The sequence below is a fragment of the Pleurodeles waltl genome, chromosome 6 (assembly GCF_031143425.1).
Source record: "Pleurodeles waltl isolate 20211129_DDA chromosome 6, aPleWal1.hap1.20221129, whole genome shotgun sequence".
NCBI classification, from domain to species: Eukaryota; Metazoa; Chordata; class Amphibia; order Caudata; family Salamandridae; genus Pleurodeles; species Pleurodeles waltl.
Genome location: NC_090445.1, coordinates 1,094,638,419 through 1,094,661,231, shown reverse-complemented (window position 1 = coordinate 1,094,661,231; position 22,813 = coordinate 1,094,638,419). Strand labels below are relative to the sequence as shown.

General features: G+C 43.8%; 1 protein-coding gene across 1 annotated transcript in view; it reads left to right on the top strand.

Moving 5' to 3' along the window:
* Window positions 1–22,813, top strand: part of TMEM254 (transmembrane protein 254) — a 75,982-nt gene that overhangs the window by 2,634 nt on the left and 50,535 nt on the right. The window lies entirely within an intron of this gene.

Sequence of the window (22,813 nt, the reverse complement as noted above, 5' to 3'; positions counted from 1 at the left end):
CTTTGTAGAAGTCCTTTTTTTTAATCGGTGTGAGAGGCCTCGGTAAGTAAGGTGTGTGTAAGGTGAGGGTTGATCGTAGACTGCCAGGAGAGTTGACATGCAGTGAGAGGTAGCAAGTGATGGTGGTAATTCAAGTAGTGTTAAGGTGCAAAACATTTGGGTTGGTGCGAGTGGGCATCGGGATGAACTGTGTAATTTTAGAGATGGCCAGCTGTCAAGAAAGGCATCTTCGTGCTCTTAGTCAGTGCATCAGTTGGGAAAGTAAAAGTAGTGTTACCATAGCTAGTGGAGGGCGCTGTGGTGAAATCCGATTAGTCATTGTTTTGTTTTGGGTTACTGGCAGATTGTCGAACCAAGACCTTATTAAATTGAGTGGTGGTCCCACTGGGGCAAGTTCCTTTAATAAACATGCTTTGAGGTTCTTAGCAGCAATCTGTTTGGATAAGTAGAATGTTGAGGTGGTTCAATGTGCTTCTTTGTGGTGCGTTAGTGCATTCGTTATAATATTGTGTGAAGAAGTGAAGGATAAGCACTTGTTGAGGGTGCTTTACAGTGGAGCTGTGCCAAGTGTGAGAAGGTCTTCTCCTGGCTGTGGGTCTGCAGCAGGCCTAAACAAGCACCTCTCTCGTCTTCCTCTAGCTTAAGACTTCCTGGGAGATGCGAATGAAAGTGGAAGGTGGGCTCGTAATTCAGGTACTGCCTGATGTGCATGTCAGCCTGTGCTCCCGCATTCCCTTTTTGTCTCCTTTGTAGGTGGAAAGGATGGACATGTCCTTAGGGGCTTGTGCCCCCCGGAAAACCTAGATGAGGTTCTCAAGTCTTCTTTGTGGGCCATCGTCACATTACTTGCTGGATTTGCATCCTTACACTGGGTTTGACTGTTCACATCAGCAGTCGGGTTGGTGGAGATGGGGTTTGTTGATCATCCTCTGGTCCCACCATCCAAGTTCATAAAGTGGTCTTTGGTAATCTTTCAATGACTAAGAATCTGCTGTCTGAAAGTATGCAGAAGCTGAAATATGTTATCTGATGGTTGTTAGTGCTGTATCTGCGCGTACTATTCTTCATACCGTACCCACATTTAATCCTCACACCCAGGCCGTTACCTGGGCTGGGTCCCTCTGGGTCTCAGATCTGGCAGTATTTTAGTATGAACATTGAACTGGATTCTTATTGGGCCCTATATTCGAGCCCTTAACTTTACAGAGAAAACACTGCTGATTTCTGAACAGGTAACAAGTTCAGGTTATTAAAAACAGTTATTCAGCCGTTGATATTCACGTTTTGCTGAATCTTGATGTTTCACTCCATCAGAGCGTTGGATAGTCCTAGGATGTTGTGTTTTTTCCCGTTTAGCAAATTACTCTTGTATAATGTATTTCAGCTCTATCGCCTCCAGGAGTTTATAACGCCAAGTTAGAGAGCGCTGGTGTTCCGGGTCAGGCTCAGGCTAGTGCACGTGTCCTGCAGTGCCTGTCCTTTGGTCAGAAAGGTTTTCAGAATACATGGCCAACCAATCTTTGACTTCTTTGCAGAGCGCACAGGTAACCACTGACCAAGCCAACAGCACAGTCTGGTTTTTGGTGTATGTCAGTTGTGTTATTGTATCTGGATTCGGTAACATAAAGCTCAGAGGATAACTTTTAGGCAGGAACCGCCAGTTAGTCCACTATCAGAAGAGTTTTCAGACCTCCCTAAAGGTAAGTTATTACATTAGCAAAAACAACAAGTGATGGACGGAATGCTGAACATTGTCAAACATTCACCCCCAGTCACAGATCTGGGTTTAATCCATCGTTTTTTTGCTGCCCATGCCATTCCAGTTCGGACCCAGCCATATGCAAATCAGTCTTGACCCTGTTCCCCATGGGAACAGTCCAGCCCGAACTGCTAGGCCAGGTCTTCCCTGTTTTTTTTTGTCGCCCTAAGTGGGAAGGGTATACCCAGACGTGGGTCCCGTGTTTCCCATGCCACTGTATTCAAGCTAGCCTGGCTGATGAGGGGTGAAACCCCGAAACCGGTCCCAGGATGCTTGTTTCTGGTCCAGTGAGGACCTGGCTTGGCAGTTCGGGCTGGACTGATCCCATGAGGAACAGGGTCAAGACTGATTTGCATATGGCTGGGTCCAAACTGGGGTGGCATGGTGAGCAAAAAAACGATGGATTAAACCCAGATCTGTGACTGGGGGTGAGTGTCTGACAATGTTCAGCATTCCGTCCATCACTTGTTGTTTTTGCTAAGTTATTACATTAACCTGCTCTGCGAATCCGAAAACAGTTAATATTCCTCTCACCCTGTCTCCTTATGTTAAATTTGGGTGCTCATCGCTTGGCAGGTCTCCAGTGATTCTTCGGCACTTCGTAGCCGCTATCTGGGCACAGTAACATGTTAGTATTCGTATGGTGGCGTCTGCTGGTTCTGCATGTAGGGCGATTGAGTTTCAGATCCAGAGCAGCTTAGTCCGCTGGTTTCCACCAATGACTGAACTTTCCCATGTCATTGACCTTTGTCCGCTTGCTGTGTGTGTGGAATAGCGGTCCAAAGTACCTATGTTATCTTTAGTTGTTATCAGAGTGTATATGAGCCATGACTACGTTTACCGAGAAGTTGTGATCAAAGCAGCAGTTTCACAAAAATTATGTAGGAAGTCCAGTCCAGCTGCAAAAGCACGAGCCTTTTTAAAAAATGTTTTATTTTTTTTATTGCAGCTCGATGACCATAGAGTTTGCTAGAGAATAAAATGAGTTGATTGACAGTAAACATGTAACTCAAATCCCAGTAAAGTTTAAGGTTCACATATTTTGTTCCAGTATGTTATTATTTTATCAGAGGCCAATGCAAAAAGATTTGGGATCTCCATGTAGTCGTTATTAGGTCAGGCTCGTGATCAATAGAAAAAGAGCTTTCTAAAATTATGCTGAGAGAGGGGCCTGGACTCCTCCCACACGTTGATTGTCTCAAGTACAACATTTGGTTGGTCAGAAGGTGTGTGCTTCTGTTGGCAAAAGGTGCCTGTATTATATTTTTTTCCTTGTGGGAAAATATTGTGGTTCTATACGGTAGGACTTTGCTGTTTTTCTGGCAAGCCAATGATACAGACTGTAGGTCTGCTCTGTTAATTATAAAAAGTTATCATAAAGGCAGTAGGGGTGATGTATTCATTGTGAAAGTTATACGATCTTTGCTAGCATTTAAGGGTGGATTGTTATTACTCTTTGTTGGTTAACCCTTCTCATAAACCCTGGGGACTGAAGATTTCCTCTCTGGTAATCCTTGTTGGGCCGTCTGAGGGGAGTAAATAAGGAGGGGGTTATGACTGTATAACTGATGGTTGCCTTGCCATAAACATTTACACTCAGTATGATAGGACTGAGATAGTTATGTTGATAAGTCAATGATAAAGTCTATAGATCTTATTGGTTCACTTGGCAAGTTATGTGCGATGTCGTAAGTCTGATCTGTTTAATATGAAAAGTTATTACCAAGCCAGTGGGCCTGGCTTATTTATAGTGAGTGTTTTTTTTTTTTTTTTTTGAAGCTAGTGGACTTTTAACGGTGAATTATTAGTACACAGTTACGATTGTAGACAGATGTGTCACATGAATTCCCACAGATTACCATAGTAGTGAAAGGTTTTGGTGGTATACACTAATCTGACAAACCTTCAGGTTAGAAGAGTTTTGCCATGATATTCCTTATTATCTCGTTTGTGAGATGGTGTATGTTGTTTTGTACATATTTGGAATATTATAAATAGAGAGGCAAAATGGCAGTGTAGTGCCGTTGTTTGCTCGCTCCCCTCCCTTTCTGGGCTCCTTACTGTGACGTGGTGAAGCAGCGGGGAAGTGGTGGCTGAACCGTCCAGGGATGTCATGGCACCAAAAAAGCACTTGCGGCGCTAGAGAGAAGACAGATTGTGTGGTGCCTGGTGCATTACATACGCAATGGGAGGGGCCGCAGCCAGCTATCACACATTTTTTTTTCGTGCTGGGACACAGACTAGCATGTGCAGGATGTAGGACCCCTGCCCTGTGGGATTGCAAGTAAGAGCTGCAAACTGTGTGAAAGAAAGAGTGGTCCCTTCGGCATGTGGGAAAAGTGGGGACTGCATATTTGAAGAGGATGTGGCATCAAGTGGGGGACCCGTTGAGAGTACGCAATTAATTCACCTCACTGAAGGCCCAGCGTAGAGGGTAGCTTTGGTGGAGCTTAAAGTCCTCTGGAATAAATTCGGAAGAGATTCAGATGCTGACCGAGACTGAATCAGAGCCATCTAAGGGAACTAGCCTGGAAAGTAACTTGGTTAAGGCTGAGTCTGCTTGCGGTCTTAACTACCTGGCTGGCCCTCGGAGGATGGGGAATCTGTTTTTGCCAGGGCGAGACAAATACATTGTTCATAATAACAGCCAGGGTAATCCGTTGGGCTCATGTGTTGAGCAGAATGCAGATAATGGTACTAATTTGCCCAGCCGAAGGGTCCCCACAGAAGTTGAAAATAAAGGAAGTTGTATAAAGATACAGGGAAGAGTGTTAAAAGTTCAGAGCTGTCTCACGAAGGAGGAAATAAGTTTTACTCCCTCACTGATGGCCCAGGGACCATCAGCAGCATCCCAATTCTAAGTGAAGATGAGGCCAGTCTGTCCTTCAAAAGTGGAAATAGTCTGTCTACGGCATGTGAGTGTACAGTGAAGCAGCAGAGGCAGCGTAGAAGGCTGAAAGCAAGATCAACGGCAGTGAAGGATAAAGAACAGCAGGGAGCAGTAACACTGAAGTCGGACTATTAGGACACAACATTTTTTATATCAAGAGGTGGGGTCCTGGGAATGTATCAGCATCCAAAGGGAAAGGTCACGTTGATACCAACCTCACCAATGGGACAGGTAATTCAATGCTATGCCTTATTTATGGCACAATAAAAGTTCTTCAGACAGAAACCCTGGCAGAGAGACGGAGGGCACAGTTGGTTACCAAGATTCTTCAGGGGGCATTGAAGAAAGTGTTGAATACCTGTGGAGAGACTGAGGAAAAGCTTAACTTGATCGAAGAGAGAGCTTTGTCAATAGAAGCTGAAGTAGAGGGTTTAAAGGGGCAGGTTGAATCCCAGGATAGACCGCTTTCTGGCATAATGTAGAAACTGGAAGATTTCGAGAACTGCTAACAGCGGAACAACTTGCACTTCCTTGGGATTAAGGAAGGGGTAGAAGGCAGTGACATCTGTACTTTAATGCTCAACCTCCTTAGAAATGCATTTCCAGAGCTCACTTCTTGGACTGGGAATAAGAAGTACAGCGGGTACACAGGTTTCCGCTAATGTGGAAAAAACAGGGCGCCGCTGTAAGTACAAATGAGAAGCATCCAAGAGCACAACTTTTTTTTGTTTTTTTTTAACTTAGAGAAGCTATTTTTTTTAAAAAGCCTGCCCTTATGCTCAGAAATAGTATAAGAGTCATACTTTTTTTGCGCTTCCTGATTTATGCCAGGACTACGGTCGAACATCGATGGAGGCTAAGACAGCTAATTACACCATTTCAAGAAGCTGTGGCAGAAGCTTTTCTACCTGTTTGAAAACTATGTTTAAGGGCAAAATTAGAGGTTTTTTTTCATCTGAGATTTTGGTTAAAGAATATTTATATGATTTTGCCCCACAGAAGTTGGAGTAATTTGAGGACTTTTGTGTTTGTTGGCAGCAGCTGAATGGTCCTGCTGGGTCGAAGACCATATATTTATGCTTCTGCCTTTGTTTGTTTGGGAGGGGGGGGTTAGCGTTGCTTCGCTCTCAAGTAGGCATAATATGAATTAAGGTACTTCAGCTATTTGTTTGGGTGGGTCATGGTTCGAAGCTGGATGGAACACATTCAGATTATGATTGGAGTAGCTAATTAATGATATATATTTTCTAATCAAATACCTGCAGAGCAAAGATGTCTCCATAGCCTTTCAATATTTTCTTCTTTACATAAAAATGTTTTAGACAATATGAGGTTTTTTTTTTTACACGGATGCCGGTGAGGGGAGCATGCAGCGGCACAAAGGGGAGCCATCATTCAGGCCATGGGGGCCTGATTGTCTCAGATGGTTGGGGGGGGGCAGGGAAGGGGGGTTGAAGTGGAGGAAGAGGTTGTAGGTAGATGGAAGGGATCCGGCTGGGTGGAGGGTGCTGGATGAGGGAGATTGGGGTCGGCAGGGACAAGGGTAGAGTGGGTTTGCAGATAAGAGATGCTTGGGGAGGGGAAAGAGGATCCAGTCACACGTATAGCTTCCATTAATGTATGCAGGTTCAATGATGCTGGCAAAAGAAGAGTTTCCAAGAACCTGACAGCACTGAGTGCAGATATTTACAGTCTTCATGAGACACATGTAGATTATCCCAATAGGCAATCACTAGAAACTCTAGGTCTGACTCTTGTGGTTAGCACCACGCAGAATACTAGAACTAGGGGGTGGCTATTCTCGCCCGTCGCAAGGTGTGTGACTTTACCCGCTGTGCGGCAGACAAATATGGAAGATGGGCTATAACAGAAGGTTTTTATAACATGAAGTATTCTACCTTATGTTCACTTTATGGTCTGGTATTAGATGAGCCAGACGTGTTAGATTTCTTAGCTGGGGAACTCCCGTCTGGCCTGATCCCTATGTAGTGTGTGATGATTTGAATTTCATTAGGACCTCGAGTGGGATTGTAAGTCTTAATCTTGGCCATTATACTAGTCGTAAACCCCGGGTCTTCAGGGCCCTCTGTAGTTTGGAGAAAGAAATCTGCCTAGTGGATGCCTGGCAGAAGCTCAATGCGCCTGATCCCTGTTTCACATTCTACTCTGGCCCCGTACGGTTCTTTAGCACGTTGAAATTATTTCCTCTTGTCCGCAGAGCTATTAACAGGGGCACAATTAGATTTATTTCCGCACTTTGTGTCAGACCATAATCCTTTGGTTACAGAACTTTCCCTGGAGGAGTTTAGAAGGAGTGGGAAGAGATGGTCCATCAAGGGGGGGGGAGGGGCTCTTGACCGATCCCACATATGTCCAACATATGAAATTTTGGATAGCTGAGTTTTTTGGAATTTAATAGGGGGGAACTGTATGGGTTGCTTTGAAAGTGGTTGTCTGGGTGGAAACCCTCAGGTTTAGTCTTGGGTGTCAAAAGCAGACTCAATCTTCAATCAGGGAATAACACCAGAATCTTGGTCAGGTGGAAGCTTTTCTTGTTCCAGCAGTAGCTGAAATGTTGGATCTCGCTATCACCCAGCAGCAGGTTGCAATCGCCAGGGCTGCAATTAATGATATTACTGCCAAAAAGGTAGCAGAGAAGTTTGTCTCCAGACAGCTGGAATGTTATGAATGTAATGAAAGGGTAGGTCACATTTTAGCAGTTTGTACCATTCAGAAGGTGGCTGTTGTCCTTATTAATGAGATAAGGGCTGCACGGGCGGTCTAGTCTCAGACACTGGAGAAATAAGAGAAGCCTTCTGTTTGGGGGAACAATTTATGGAATCATTCTTGAATAATGTGAGAGTGGATAGAATTAACCCAGGAGAAGCGCAAGGGTTTAGGAGCCAAATTTACTATCGAAGAATTACAAACTCCTATCCGTGAATTGCACCCTGGGAAGGCTTTGAGTGCAGATCTAATTCCTTTGGAATTTTATAAGACTTTTAGTGTGGTACTTCTTCTGGTTATGTTTGAACTTTTTATTCAAGTGCAACAGGGTCAGAGGCCCCCAGAATCTTCGTCAACAGCCAATATAGTAGTCTCCCTAAAGAAAGGAAAAGCCCTCATGAACCTGGGTTAAATCGGCCTGTAATGTTGATTAATAGTGATGCCAAGATTTATTCCAAAGCTCTTGCCTATTATCAGTAAATTGTACCCTGTGAATCAGCACAGCTTTGTTCTGGGGAGTGACACAAAGGTCAGGTTTGTAGGGTCATAACATCATTTAATGCGACCACTGTTGCGGGCTATCCCATGGCTTTGTCCCTGTTGGACACAGAGAAAGTGTTAGACAATTTGGGAATATCTGTGGAAGGCAATAGGCTTGTTCAGGTTAGGAGGGCGCTTCATAAAAACTGTGCAGGATATTTATTATAAGCAGAGGCAGCTGCCACTCAAAAATAATTAAAAAAATGCTTATCTTCGGGGAGACACAGTCGTCTCCCCTCCTTCCTTGTCCTCTTCCCGGGTGCACACAGGCTCTGAGCCAATCACGGCGCTGCTCTCTCCAGCATGACAGCAGCGTTGTGATTGGTCTGAGCGGCCTGCTTCGCCGCACTGATTGGGAGTGGGAGCCTGTTCATGTTCTCCACTCGGCTGTGGAATAAAACTGGGTAGAGAACATGCAAACAGATGAGCACTTTGTGCTGTAAAAGCCCATCTCTGGACTCCCCCTGTAGCCCAGCCCCACCCCTTACTCTCAGGAAAAATAAAATGATACTAACATTGCATTATTATAATTTAATTTTTCCTTTGCCCACAATCCAATGGGGCGATGCTTCTCTGCCTCAGCGGAGGAGCCGCACCTGATTATAAGCCAGTTGCTCTTCTACAGTTGATGGGCGGTTAGTGTGGCCCCATATGTACTGGAAGAGGTACTAGGCAAGGATGCCTCTGCTCCCCATTAGTTTTGCATTATGCATTGACCTTCTCCTTCATCAGCTAGAGCCTAATCCAGCCATACTTTCAGTAAGGCGCTATGCCTGGAATACTAAAATTCTAGCTTATGCGGTTGATGTGGCAGTGGCAACAGCTAATCGAGATGCTGCATTGTGAGAAACTGAAGCAGAGGCTTATATGTTTGGGGAGTTCTCTGGGTATTCTCTGAATAGTTGTAAAACTAAGTTGGTTGTAAATAGCCACACTTTCACTCAGGATGTCCGATTGGTAGAGCACGTGGTGTATTTGGGGGTTTGTATCAGTGCCAAGTAGATCAGATAGTCAAGTTAAACTTGGCACCGATTATGGGGCAAGCAAAACAGGAATGCACCAGTTGGAATCATTTGCATCTGGATCTAATGGGCCGGTGCAATATTGTCAAAATGTTATTTGTTCCAAAAGTTCTTTATCTATTCTGAGCTGTTCCTGTAGAATTTGAAAGATCATGATTCACCGCTGTGGCTATCCTGATTACTAGATTTATCTGTTCATTTGGCAAGATTAGGAGTAAGTACTTGTCTTTACCCAGGGAAAGAGGCTGGTGGTCCCCCGAATCTGGAGCTATATCAGCTGGCAGCCTCCCTCCGATATATGAGGCCTCTTATCGCTAGAAAGGAGGCTGGGCATAGATTTAGATTACACACCAAATATTTGAGCTGCAAATTGGTCAATATTAAATGGTAGCCTGCTAATGCTGACAGAGCCCAGCTACTACAAAAAAGTTTGATTTAAGGTGTCAAAGGCTGGGTTCAGGGGCTGGACCTTCTGGCGGAAAAAGCTGGACTTAGGAGGCTTAATTGTGTATGCCAGTTCTGAGTAATCCCCCTCTACCAGATGTGTTTTAGGATGGATGTCTGGCTAGATGGAGGTGGTAAGAGGTTTGAAAATTAGGGGACATTTTTCATGGGGCCGGGATGAGAGGGTCTCCCTAGACCACAGAGATTTTTGTGAGTTCTTTCAGATACGTGATTGTGTGTCCAAGAAAATGGGTCGGCTAGCTGGATTTTATAAGATCCTGCTAAAGGAGGTTTTGACAGGGGCGGGGAGTGCTCAATTAGCTTGCTACATTCAATTCTTAGCTCCAGACAGCTTGATGATTTAGAGAAGCATAATGACAAATGGCAGTTAGGACTTGAAGTGAATGATCTTAGTTTTTATGAATCTTTGGAGCTTAGTCACATTATACTTTGCTCGTCGGGGCTGCAGGTGCAGCATTATAAGACGATTTTTGATAATATATATATTATCCTGCAAAAATTGCCAAGGGGGAGAACTGAGGTGACGCGTTGCCCGTGATGTCAATCTCCCGAATTGGATCTTTTACATATGTTTTCAGTTTGTCCAGACTTGTATCCATTCAAGTTAGAGATCTTTAAAATCTTGAGGAAAGTGTCACATTTTGATTTGATGCTTGCTTTGAGAAATATGCTCTTGGAGGTACACGAGACATCAGAAACCACGGAGAGAAGGTGTTTAATTTGTATTGCAGTGGCTGTGTGTCGTATCTGTATAATTGCGGCATGGCTCGAACCACAGCCCTCATCCTTTCAGCAATGGCTGGGGCATCTCCTTTCGCTGCATAATCTGGAGAAGACGCTCTATCAACAAAAGGAAAAGAATGCTATGCGGAAGGGCAAAAACATATGGGGGCTGCTTGGGGAGTGGATTAACTCTCGTTGTCCGGCTACAGTGCGAAGGAGTAGTCGGAGAGGTGAAATTATTTTTGGCTGCGCTCATGCACTGTTTTTTTCATCGTATTGACCTAATTAACATTCAGTATTTTAGAAATAATGAGCACTTTATGGAGTGAAAAGCACTTTAGGGAATGGTAGTTTGAAATTGATGCTGGGGATTTTGGCAATATGATTATTGAATGCTGATGATACTCTTTGAGATTATATATTTATATTAATGAAGTTCTGATTGTCGGTAATGGTTTGCTTTAACTGTTTTGCTTTTTAAGGTGACATTCATGCTCCTGCTTATATCGAGCACTGGTATTTTTTTATGCTTATGCTTAAATGTCCCGCTGACTTTTAGGCTGCTGTTGCACTTCTGCACTTTTTTTTGTTTTTTCTCTTGATGTGTTAATTGTATAGGCTGTTTTCGTTTTTTCTTGCTTCTATTTCCCCTCTCTGTTTGACACTCGTAACGAATTTAATATTGATTGATTATAATGCATCTAATACAAATGGAAAAAAACCAAGGAATATAATAAGTACATGCCAGATAGTTGCCTGCTTATGCATCCATGTTGGGTATGTGAAAACCCTACGGTAAAGGCTAGATGTCATATTGTTTCAGTGTGAAAAGGTACAACAGATTCTGTAGGTGTGATATGTTTATTATGAACATTTATGATAAACCAGTAGCTTGACTTACTTACTCAAAACGCATGTGTCAGCCAGTTGGTTTTTAAGGGTGGATTGTTGACACACTGTTCTATACATGGAATACTACAAATTACTGAGTTTTGGTTATAATGACTCACTCAAACGAGCATTTTCAATGCAATGGGTCTCGCATTTGTTCGAGTTAGAGCTATTAGCGTTGTAAAGCAAAAAAAAACCGAAGCGCGATTGCGCTATGTAAACTGCAGCGCGATTGCGCTGCGTGGAAAATAAAAAGATAAAGTAGTCCGGACCCCAGGCTGAAAACATCGAGCCTCGTATGTTTTTGGTACTTTACCGGTGCTGTGTAGGTGGGCTAAACACCAGAAAAGGCATGACGTGTGCATGCCTTTCACAAATGAAAGCAAGCGGATTTTAAAAGTCAAGCCCACAAACCAATATAAGTGACTGACGTAGCATGGGTGTGGTTTGAAGCCCAAAGAGAGATTACAGAATAGACTGAGCGCTTTGCGTTCGCCCATAAGAAAGGGGTTTCCGTATTTTGCACTATGAAAATAGTTATTAGGTGCCCTTAGGGAGGGTTTTATATTGTTTTGACAACTTTAATTTTGCACGTAGTTTTATTTTTATTGTTACCTTCTGCGAAAACTTATGCTCAATATAGTGTGGAATGTAGCTAGTGACCGGATGGTATTGCCACCCATTTAAGGCGACTACTTCCATAATTAGGATACTATATGTTTGCTTTCCTGTTAATAAGTCACAATTTCCATAGTGGACTTGGTGGACTTAAATCTGCCACACATAGTGACTGACCAGTCAACATCTGTTGATGGACTGAAGGTGTGGTAGGGGAATGTGCCTTTTTTGGCATATTTACGTAGCTGCCATCCTCTAAATAACATCTTTATTTAACTTACACCCACCTAAACTATATTTAAAAACTACCACCCTTCTCTAATAGTAAAGCCATCACCCGCCTAAAACTTTTGTCTGTCTTGGAGTGATCCTCTGTAAAACTGTATGTGTACAGCTTTTACCATTACCCTGGTTTGGGATTATTTGATAAAGAGCTGCATGGGGGCATTGCTTTAGGTTTGTCCTGCCTTGGGGTGGTTTTGTTACCGCCTTGCAGACGGACCCTGTTTCATGGATAATTGCTATATTTTTCTTTTCTCTCCCCACTTCGTGCTCCATGGCAGCCATGTCCGTGTGAACATCACAAACTTCATCGGGGTATTGGATCGCTGTACGTTGTTTACACTGTTACCTAATCAGAGTCATTTCTTTTGGCTCTTCCCCCTTCACGCTCCATAGCTTTCCCAAAAACACTTATAATTGATAAATGCTTTACTAAAAACCACAGAAATCCACAACGCGGATCTCCCAGTAGAGCCGACACTACAATATTCACTGCATTCGGAAAAGTTGCGCCATAACACATTGCATACATGCTTTTTCAAAACATTTTTGCCCATAACTGTGGTGGTCATAGGGCAATGGGAATACCACCAAAACGTTCAGCATAAGACACTCTTTCTATTTAGGCGATCTCTGGGTCCCCACACTAGGTTACTGGGGACCCCAAAATAAAAACCCCTCCCACCATTCAGTCCCTTTTTAAGCTCTCTTATGGCTGGAACTTTTGTTTTACTTCTTGGAATAGTTTGTGTTCTGGCGGACATAGGGGCATATTCATGATGCTCCTAGCGCCACCTTGCACCACATGTGCATCCTTTTTTTTTTTTTTTAACACAAATGTGGTATTAAGGTAGCATTTCGCCCGTGCCATATTTACAAAGTGGTGCAGTGTAAACCCTTGCACCACATTATGCTTTCACCAGACATAATGTGTGCAAGTGGGGCGTTCTCACGCAGGGGGCTCAGAAAAATAGCGCTGTGAAATTTACTAGATTTCACTGTGCCAGTTTTAGCATCATTATTAACGCCTGGATTCTCCCATTGAAAACAATGGGCCTTCCAGTGCTTTGCTGCATTAGCACCATAATTATGGCGCTAATCCAGCAAAGCGCCACATTAGCCTCAATTCAGCAAAGCACCACATTAGCGTCATAAATTATGATGCTAGTGTGGACACAACCGCCATGGTGCGCCGTATTGCAAATACGTGCACACATGGTGTCGTTAGGGGGATGCAGTGGGACGCTAGAAAAGTGGTGCATCATGAATGATACACCACTTTTCCATAAATATACCCCCTAGTATTGCAGTAGGCCTGCTAGGCCTAAAAATGTATGGTTGCACTACATTTACTTTGTGCCATTCTATTTTCATGTGGTTATTTCCTCTAGGGGCTAAATATGTTTACATGACTATGTTTCTTACAAATTATATTTTTATTGTGGTGTCCTCTAGGGGCTGCTCTGAGCATTGCAATCAACACACTACAATGTTTACTGCACTCGGTCGTCCCATAAGCCTTTGCAGCGCATTCTTTCACAAAACATTTTTGCTTATAACTCAGCCTGTGGTGGTCCTAGGCCAATGGAACCACCTTCAAAACATTCACAACCTGCTCTTTCTGTCTATATCATCTCTGTGTCCCCACACTAGGTTAGTAGGGATCCCAAAATAATAACCCCTCCCTCCATTCAGTGTCTCTTTAACCTCTTTCATGACTAGAACTTTTGTTTTACAGCTGAGAGTAGTTTGTGTTTTAAGGGTCTTGTTTGTAATATCATTTCAGTAGGCCTGCTAGCCCTGAAAATGTGTAATGCACTATGCCCTCTAGAGGCTAAATATATGGTTACACTGCAATACTTTCAGTCATTTTCTTTTCATGTGGTTATGCCCTCTAGGGGCTGACTATATGGTTACATGACCATATTTCTTACAAATGCTATTTTCATTGGGATGTCCTCTTAGGGCGGTTTGATGCATTTCCAATAAAGGTTTTTATTGGGTTTATATGATATTCATACATGTTTTATTAATCTCTCCTTATTGCAATTATGACCATGATTCAGGCCAACTCAACTTCCTTATTACACTATAACTATTTGAACACTCTTGATATGTTTGGGTGAACCTTCTAGTTTATTGCTCTAGTTACTCCTCCGTGGCTGCCTTGTTTTGGGAATTGTGTTAGCTGGCCAGCAACTCTGATGGTGGGGTGGTGAAAGTGGTATTCTTTTGGAATTAGCATGGCAGATTTAAATAAGAATGCTAAATGGCAACATTTTCATTTTTGGCTGCAGATAGAGGAAGAAGGCAAATGGAAGTGCTTTAGTTATATGCAGGGCCACTGCAACTTTGTATCAGGAAACTACCAGATATGAGGCAGGGTTGACCAATTCATGTGGCAAGAAAAGTCCAGTTATGAATTTACAATGCCAATAGCTCCAACACAAGCAAATGTGAGACCCCATTGCATTGCAAATGCTTGTTTAAATTTCTCTGAAGTAATCTATTTAAGAATATTGGTTACTTGTACAACTCTGATTTTGAAGTTACCCATAATGATGTGGTTCAGACAGAATTTAGCAAAATGTGTACTTTCATGCACACTGACTTTAGACATTTCGAAGCCAAAAATGCAGTGACAATGAATGGATAAAAGCAAGTTTTTTTTTTTTAATTAATTTTTTTAGTATACCGTATTCCCACATTTTTCTGTAAAAAATGGAGCCCCATTTGTGTGGATGGTAAATGCCCTAAAATGGAACTAGGAAAAATAAAAATGGTTCCTTTCAAATTAATTTATACATTCTAGCCATGTGGGCAGCTGCAGTATTTGAACTGGTCAAAAGATGGACCCTGCAAAATTAGTGTGATGCCAATTGGTGGTGAGAATAATTCTGTGTAGTGTAATCACTTGGAATTATCTAAAAAAAAAAGATCTGTGCAGTTGCACAAGAAGAGTAAATGTGCTTTCAGCGCTAAATGCAACAGAATATAAACAGCAGCGCAAGCATCCACTTGCACACACTAAGGGCCAGATGTAGCAATGTCAGAATTTGCGATTCTGAAATTGCGAGTTGGTGCGACTTGCAATTTCTGAATCGCAAATCCTGATGCAGAACGGTGTCTCAGACACCGTCTGCGAATCGCTATGGGGTCGCAAAGACCCACCTCATTAATATTAATGAGGTGGGTCACATTTTGGAACCCCATAGCGATTCCCTGCTCTCACAGGGATGGTGGCCTGCTGAAGACAGCAGACCTCCATGTCTGTGACTGCTTTTTAAACAAAGCAGTTTATTATTTTTATTTTGCAGCCCGTTTTCCCTAAAGGAAAACGAGTTGCAAACAAAAAAAAAATAACGAAACCATTTGGTTTAGTTTTTTCAGAGTAGGCAGTGGTCCATTGGACCACTGCCTGCTCTGAAAAAATCTTTTTGGCAACATTCACAAAGGGGAAGGGGGCCATTATCACATACCACAGTGCATTCAAATGTGCATTCAAGGTGTACACTGTTCTTCTGTTTGATTTTATGTAATATAGACCCTCAGTATGACTTCGGCGGTCATGTCAAAAGACCGCAACAGGCGCCAACATACGCCAGTGCTGGCGGTATGTGTGGCACCCTATTATGACTTTTCTGCTGGGCCAGCGGACAGAAACAGCGTTTCCGCCCGCTGGCCCAGCGGAAAAGTCACATCAACATTCAAGCCGGCTTGTAATATAGCCGGTGACAATGTTGATGTGCAGCGGGTGCAGCAGCACCCGTCGCACATTTCACTGCCCGTAATTTGGGCAATGAAATGCGCAATGGGGCTGTGCCTGGGGGCCCCTGCACTGCCCATGCCAAATGCATGGGCAGTGCAGGGGCCCCCAGGGGCACCCCGAGTCCCCCTTACCGCCACCCTTTCCATGGCGGTGTTTACCGCCATGGACAGGCTGGCGGTTGGGGATTTATAATCCCCAGGGCAGCGCTGTCCTGGTGGATTACAACCACCCGGCTGCAGCCTGGCTGTGTCCTGGCGGGACCGGCGCATTCGCCACGGTCATAATACGCCAACGGAACACCGCCAGCCTGTTGGCGGTACTACCGCCAGAGTTCCGCCGTCCGCCGGGGTCATAATGACCCCCATAACATTGTTCAGTCTATAACAGTTATGTAGGCTACACATGGCGTGAACACGACCAGTCTCCGCTCCAAGTGGAACACTTACGTGACTGCTGGAAGCCCAGCTCCATGAAGGATTGTAGCAGCCAGGGAGCAACGCAGGCCCCTCATTTGCACCAAGGCCAAAGGAGCAGGAGTTTTTTTTTTATTCCCTGCAGGCTGTGCCATATAGCAGTAAAGTGAGGAGGAAGAATCCATGTCCAAATCCCAGCCACCACCAAATGACGTGTCTTGACAAAGTGTCAGTATATCCATGACAATCTCTTCTTCTCGCAACCCGGGAGGCTTTGCCTGTGTTAACCCACTGAACAATCTACAGTTTTGTATCTCAGTCTGTGTACCCGGTCACTGTAGGCTAAAAGTTAACACTGGGAAACATGCAGCAGCACTGAGCTTGAAGCAATTTTGATGGGTCGAGAGATGCTTTAAATGTGTGACTAATGCATGACCATGCTGTGATGCAGGAACCAGCACTGACATGCGTTAATCTCACCTGTGTTGTGTGGCACTTGCAGTAGATGCTGGTAATTTCAGTCATGAGGTGGGCGGGTGGGGGGGGGACGGAGAGACACACACACACCATCAAGTGTTCAAACATGCATGCACGCAGCAAACATTAGTTGAAAGAAAAAAACACATACACACTTACCTTCAGCTCTGCCTCAGAGGTCCCAGGAGGGTTGGGACTGCTTGCTGCCTTTCCTCACTGGCTAACCTAAGGTCAACCAATGAGGTAAGGCAGCAGTCTCAACTCTTCACAGTGAACCCATGCCACTCTGTGATGAGGTGTCGCTGATTGACATTTGGCCCAGGGAGCTTCAGGGCTTAAAAATGGTGCCTCGAGGCAACTTTGCTAAGCTGAATAGGTCACGCCCACACGACTGTGACTTCTTCTGCCCAGCAATGTTCAGCTAAGGCTGGCAGGAGCCTGCTCAGCCTGACAGACACTCTTCTTGAGGGGCAGAAAGTGTGGTGGCGTGGCCCCCAGCCCCAAAGGGCAGGCTGCGGCTGGGCACGTGGCGGGGCTGGAGGTTGTGCTACAGACATGTCAAGCACATTTATTGCTCCCGAGGTATTATGCGCAACATCTAAAAAAAAAATATATATAAGGGTCCCTATGCTTAAAGTAACAAAAGTGCACCCACACTTCAATGACCTTGTAATGCTTCAGATGTACGTCTTGCAATAACTCACAAGACTTTATATCAGGAAACTATTCTTCTAGCAAACCTTTTTAAATCCTATTTTGGCATGAGTAAATTATACATAAGTGCATTTTTCTCAACCTGCTGAGCAAGTACAAATTCACTAGTTAAAACTTTTTTTTTTTTTCGTTAGTTGGGAAAATAAATTCCTCCATGTGGTCACTCATTTCCCTACTTCCTCACCTTATTTTTTTGGAAAGGTTGGTTCATTCTGACGATTCCAAATGTTTTTTCTTCAGCGCGTCATTTACTCCTGCCTTTTTTGCAGGAGTGAATTTCTGGCTTTTCCAAGGTGAGAAAGGGTTGGAGAGGGCTCATAGGGCATTCAAACCCTCAAACTATTGCTTCTGGCTTGCTTCATACTCTGATTATATTTGCTCACATAAAACTCTTCAAACAATTTAATCCTTTTACAAGTTTAAAACCAACTTTAGAACCTGCAAGCCATGCTTACATGGTAAATCACTTCGACTGTTAGGCCCATAACATTTTGACTGTGGCAAGATTCTGAAAGTTTCGTCTTGTGGTAAAATATAAACTGGTTGTTGAACTATAAATCTGTATATATTCATGGTTATGGCAAGTATGGGAAATAAGGCACAGTTAGGTGAGGTACCTTGGCCATAAATCACAGTATGTGCTCAAGTGGAGAAGGTAAGACTGTGAGTGGTCTTGGGGATCATTACTTTGCACTAAACAACAAATATCATTAGGGTTTATTGACAGTAACATTGCGTGAAATGTTTTACGTTCACTAAACTATTTCACTACCACTTCATCGAAAGTAAAGCAAGGAAGAGCAGTGCTACAGTTAGAACAATGGCATATACTGAACCCTAGTCTAATAAGAACTCTGCATATCAAAGGTGTTTGCATATTCCACACCTTACTGTGATAACGAATATCTGTCCTTAACAAAGGCCATGCATAAAGGGAACCAGTGAACATTTAAAATATTTAACAGAAATAAAACCTTCATATTTTCAGCATTCAGTATAATCAGACATGTGGCATAATCAGATCCTTGCTAGAATCTATACTCATACATCACGTGAGCCCTGGCATAGTCAGAGAGACTTATCACACACTGGAATGAAAATATTGGTTTAATTTTTCACCCTACTGCATGCCATTGCATGGGAGGGGACAAGTGGGGTTTTATGCAGGGTAAATAGATCATGAAGCATTACTTCACTTGGACAAGTAGATATTTTTTATAAAATTCCACATCCCTGATTTGTTTTATATATAGCTCCTGCTGCTACAGTTGTGCTGTGCATACGTCTGTGGTTGCTATTGTGAAACACCGCAGGACTGAACTTACTGACCTTGGGAGGCTCAAAGGCAGAGTCTCCTCCACCGGAGGTTATCCCGCTGATATTTTGTTTGCAAGATGACCATTGGGTATTTTCATTGTTTACTTAAATGCAGTGTTGCAGAGAAATCCCTTTGTCTGTGCATATAATGTCCCATGAGCAAGACTTAACATATTTGTTAAATTGTGCTTTACTGTGAGCAATGTCCCCTTTTGACCCAAGTCGTGTCCTTCTTTGTATGGCCAGCTCTAGGGGGCTGAACGGTCTGCAGGGTCTCAGTACTTACTGTGAAGGATGTCTGTGATTTATACTGGCTCAAAGTTTCTGAGTTCCTAACTAGTGATTGTATGTAAATAATTATTGGCAGTTCAAACACTAGAAATACTCAAGGGAGGAATAGTTACGAACCACTGGCAATCGCTCTGGGTAGCATTCCAATCCATCGTTTTTTTTAATTTTTTTTAGCCACCACCCCACCTCTGATTAGACCAAGCTATATACACATCAGTCTTGGTCCTGTGATAATAGTAGCAATTCAGCACAAACTGGAATTAAAGCCCAAGCAATTGCCAGGGGTTAGACTATTTGCAAGCAATCCTCCCATCGCGTTTTATGCGTGTGTGAATTAAAAAAGTATTCCAAGTGAAATCTGGATGTTAATCAAGAATTCTTGACTGCAGTGGTGGCCTTAATGTAACAGTAATGTAGTCTTATTTTACGGCTTCGGTGACAGCTTCGCTGCAACATATGCACTGAGGGATAGAGTGGCAGATTTAGGGAGGCCTGCAAGAAGAGTATTTTCACCATCCAGATGTGAAACCACTAACGCCTGCACAGCAGCTCTGACGTCTGATGGTGGAATGGAGGGTTTTGATTTCCTCAATAGTTGGAGTTGGAAGTAAACTCTTTTAGTGAGTCTAGGGATATGTTTTCAAAATATTCATGTTTTGCTCGATTATAAATCTAATAGATTTGGTATACGGTATTAGAAAGGAGCAGATAGCCAGAAATAAGAGGGTTTTTAGCCATTTTTGTGTGCAGTTCCCCTAATCAAATACTAGCCCTTTTCCATCCTGACATCGTTCCTATTTTATCCATTTGGACAATAACCACATCATTACAAGCACACAAAATCGATACCCTCTCTGATCTGCACAGACTTGTCTAAAGGTTTCTCCTATACTCAACGCTTCTCTAGCTAACATACCAGGAAAGCACAGAGTATTTCCCATGATATGAAGCTCTACCCAGTCACCTTTGTTTCTGCTTCTGAAAGTATTGTGTCCCAGCTTCTTATTCGAGGCCAGTAGGTTGGCTTTGGCGTTTAGGCAGCTGTATGTGCACTAAGCAGGTGTCATTCTTCAAAAGAACTAAAAGCTGAACTCTACTAATTCTTTTAGCTTGAACCGCTCTCAGAGTGAGTGACTGGGGTCTCTTTCTGGCTGGTAAAACGATGCATTATTGCAACAGCTATGACTTGTTAGTGCTTGCCATCCTGATCAACACTTATTTGCCTGCTGAACCAGATGAGACTTCAGAACCAGCCAAGAATGTAAAATGTCTTGGTGTGAAGTTTGAGAGTCCTCTGTTTTAGTCAGTGCAAGTTTCTGCTGTAGTTTCTGCTTGAGCCACATCACAATGTTGAGAAAAATTCAACCTTATCAGTCCTTTTAATGGCCAACACACAGAAGATACTGTCCAGGTAGATTCATGCCTAGACTATGCCATTTTCCTGTAGGTGGAATTACCCCATTTCTTGATTAACAGATGTTTGGGACAGGAATGTGTTGTGCATGGTATTCAGTTGTGTCTCCTGTCCAGAGTACAGAACTGCGAGTATCTGGTATTCCGGTTTCTGGAATGTTGCTATCCTAGTATGTGCATGAAGGCCTGTTCCTGCTTTTGTCATGAGACTAGCCCTAGACTTGCCTTGGCCTACAGCAGTGCACCAAGCGAGCCCTCAGTAGTGACAGAAAACTACTGTCCCCATCACATGTTCATATGTATAACGACAACCGTGTTTTTAGTGATCTTAGCAAGAGCAAACCCTTTTTACCTGTATAAAGGGAGTGAAAGCCTACCGGCCCACTCGTGTAGATTTCCACTGATAACAGTGAACCAGGAATCCTAGCGGCGAGAACTTGAGCGTGTTGAAGAATGAGTGTTGTGTGGAAGTAGTGTTATGACTGTATGAGTGAATCAGAGTGACACAGGTCTGTGGGCCACATTTTGGAAGCCCCTAGACTGTTCATGTTCACAAGATGGTGGAGAGGTTAATTTCCCCAGGCAGTGGAAGCGTATTGCTGTCATTGCTGTGACAGGTAGGAGGGAACCCTGACACTGAAGAGTGAAAGAGGAGACAGGCTTCCCTTCAGAATTCGATCAGATCTTTCTGACAAAGAGGGCTGATGATTAGTCTTCCTGAATCGGCTATTTGGTGGAGAAAGGTGGGGTGAACGGTGAGAATGCAGTTACTGTTGTCAGGTGTAAAGGGTTGTTTAAAGGGGGGACAGCCCTTTGTTTCTCTTCCTGATCACTGTGAGGAATGGCTGTTGATAGTCAGGTACAGACTGCTCACACCTCTTTGTGTCTATGGTGTGGTTGTTCCAGCCTGGAGACAACCATGCTGTGAAGTGCATCAGTCAAGACGAAACCTAAATCTGGAGGACAGCCAGAGAAGGACTACTGAGTAAACCGAGCTGGTGACTGCCAGATAGCCAGCTTCTCCGATGTGAAGGGACGTCAGCAGGAGTCTGATCTGGAGAAGAACCTCCTTTCTTGTCCTGGAAACCTGAGAAGTCCTGCCTGAGTGAGAGATAAGGAGCAAGTCAGCCCTACAGGGGGAGCTGACAGTGAATGTGGACAGTGACCCTGTTGTTGTGGCCCGTCTACCAGAGACTCACTAGTAGCGTGACTTGGGCTCTAAACTCATTGAGGGATCCACAGAACTTCTGAATCATGGCCAAGGGCTCCCGCCACCTTCCCTGTCACCGTTGTGGTGGCAGTTGCCCGAGTGGCCTCATCGGTATGCTCGACTGACGCAGGGATTAGCCTGCCTTGCCGCACCTGTCATGTGGTTATATTTGGTGTGACTGTGTGTTGTTCCTGCTGCCAAAGAAGAATCCTACTAACTATGGTGCCTCAATCCAAGGATGTCCTACTGACGGACTCCCTTGCCAGCCTGGTAGTGACCCAGAGTGTGCCGAGCAAACTATGTGGCACTGAAGGCAAAGCTGCTGGCTCAGGGCAGTGTGTGCCAAAGCACCGGTTGGCTTATGGCCACCTTGGCTGTGTCTTTGGGAGTCTGCGGCTTGTGCTTGCCTACCCCAAGTGGCTCTTGTGCTTCACTGGACCACAGCCCTGCACAACTCTGTGAACACATAATGAGAACAGAAGTCTTCCTCAGGGTCTCCTGCCAAAAAATGCATGAGAGACGATTCGACTGCCAGCTTTAGAGAATGCATGAAGTCAGAGCAGAAGTGCTGCAGGTGCAATAGCTACTATGGCACAATACTGTAGGCCTGTAGGCTACCAGAAGGGGGTAGGTGAAGTTAAAGAGTGCCAATCTGGTCGTAGTGAACTTGCACCACCCATTGGGTATCTGATAACTTTTGTGGTGTTTGTAGTATTTTGTCTTATAGTCGGGCCCCTGGAATTTTTTTTTTTTTTTTTTGTCCGCCATTGCATTTTCTACATAATTACAGATTTGCCACATTACCCATCATCTTCTGCGCAATCTGCGATTTCAAACCAGAAAACTTTGCAGTTACTCTTGTTGCCGCGCACAGTGGAAGGCAATTTGCAAAAGTTGACTGCTCATCTTTCTGTTGTTTTATTTATGTGTTTGGGTGTCGAAGTGGTATGTATTAGGTGAAAGCTTTGTCCAGACAGTGTAAACATGTATAAGTCTTCCAAAATAGTGAGATAATACTAACATAAAATGTGCCTCATTATGCCGCAAAATTAGTTTTTTCACACTGCATAATATAGACAATGTTGCTGCATAATTTGGTCTTGCCCTGGCACATAATTCGAGTGGCACTCCTCATAGTGGAATAAAGAACTTTTCTTTTTCTCATGGGTGTTGTTAAGAATTGAGCTCACACTAACCTCCCTGAGAAGCCTATGGCTGCTTGCCATCACTACCACTGAGAATCAAGTGCTGAAGGGGTTAAACTTGGGCAAGTTTTTCAGGGGCCTAGTAGG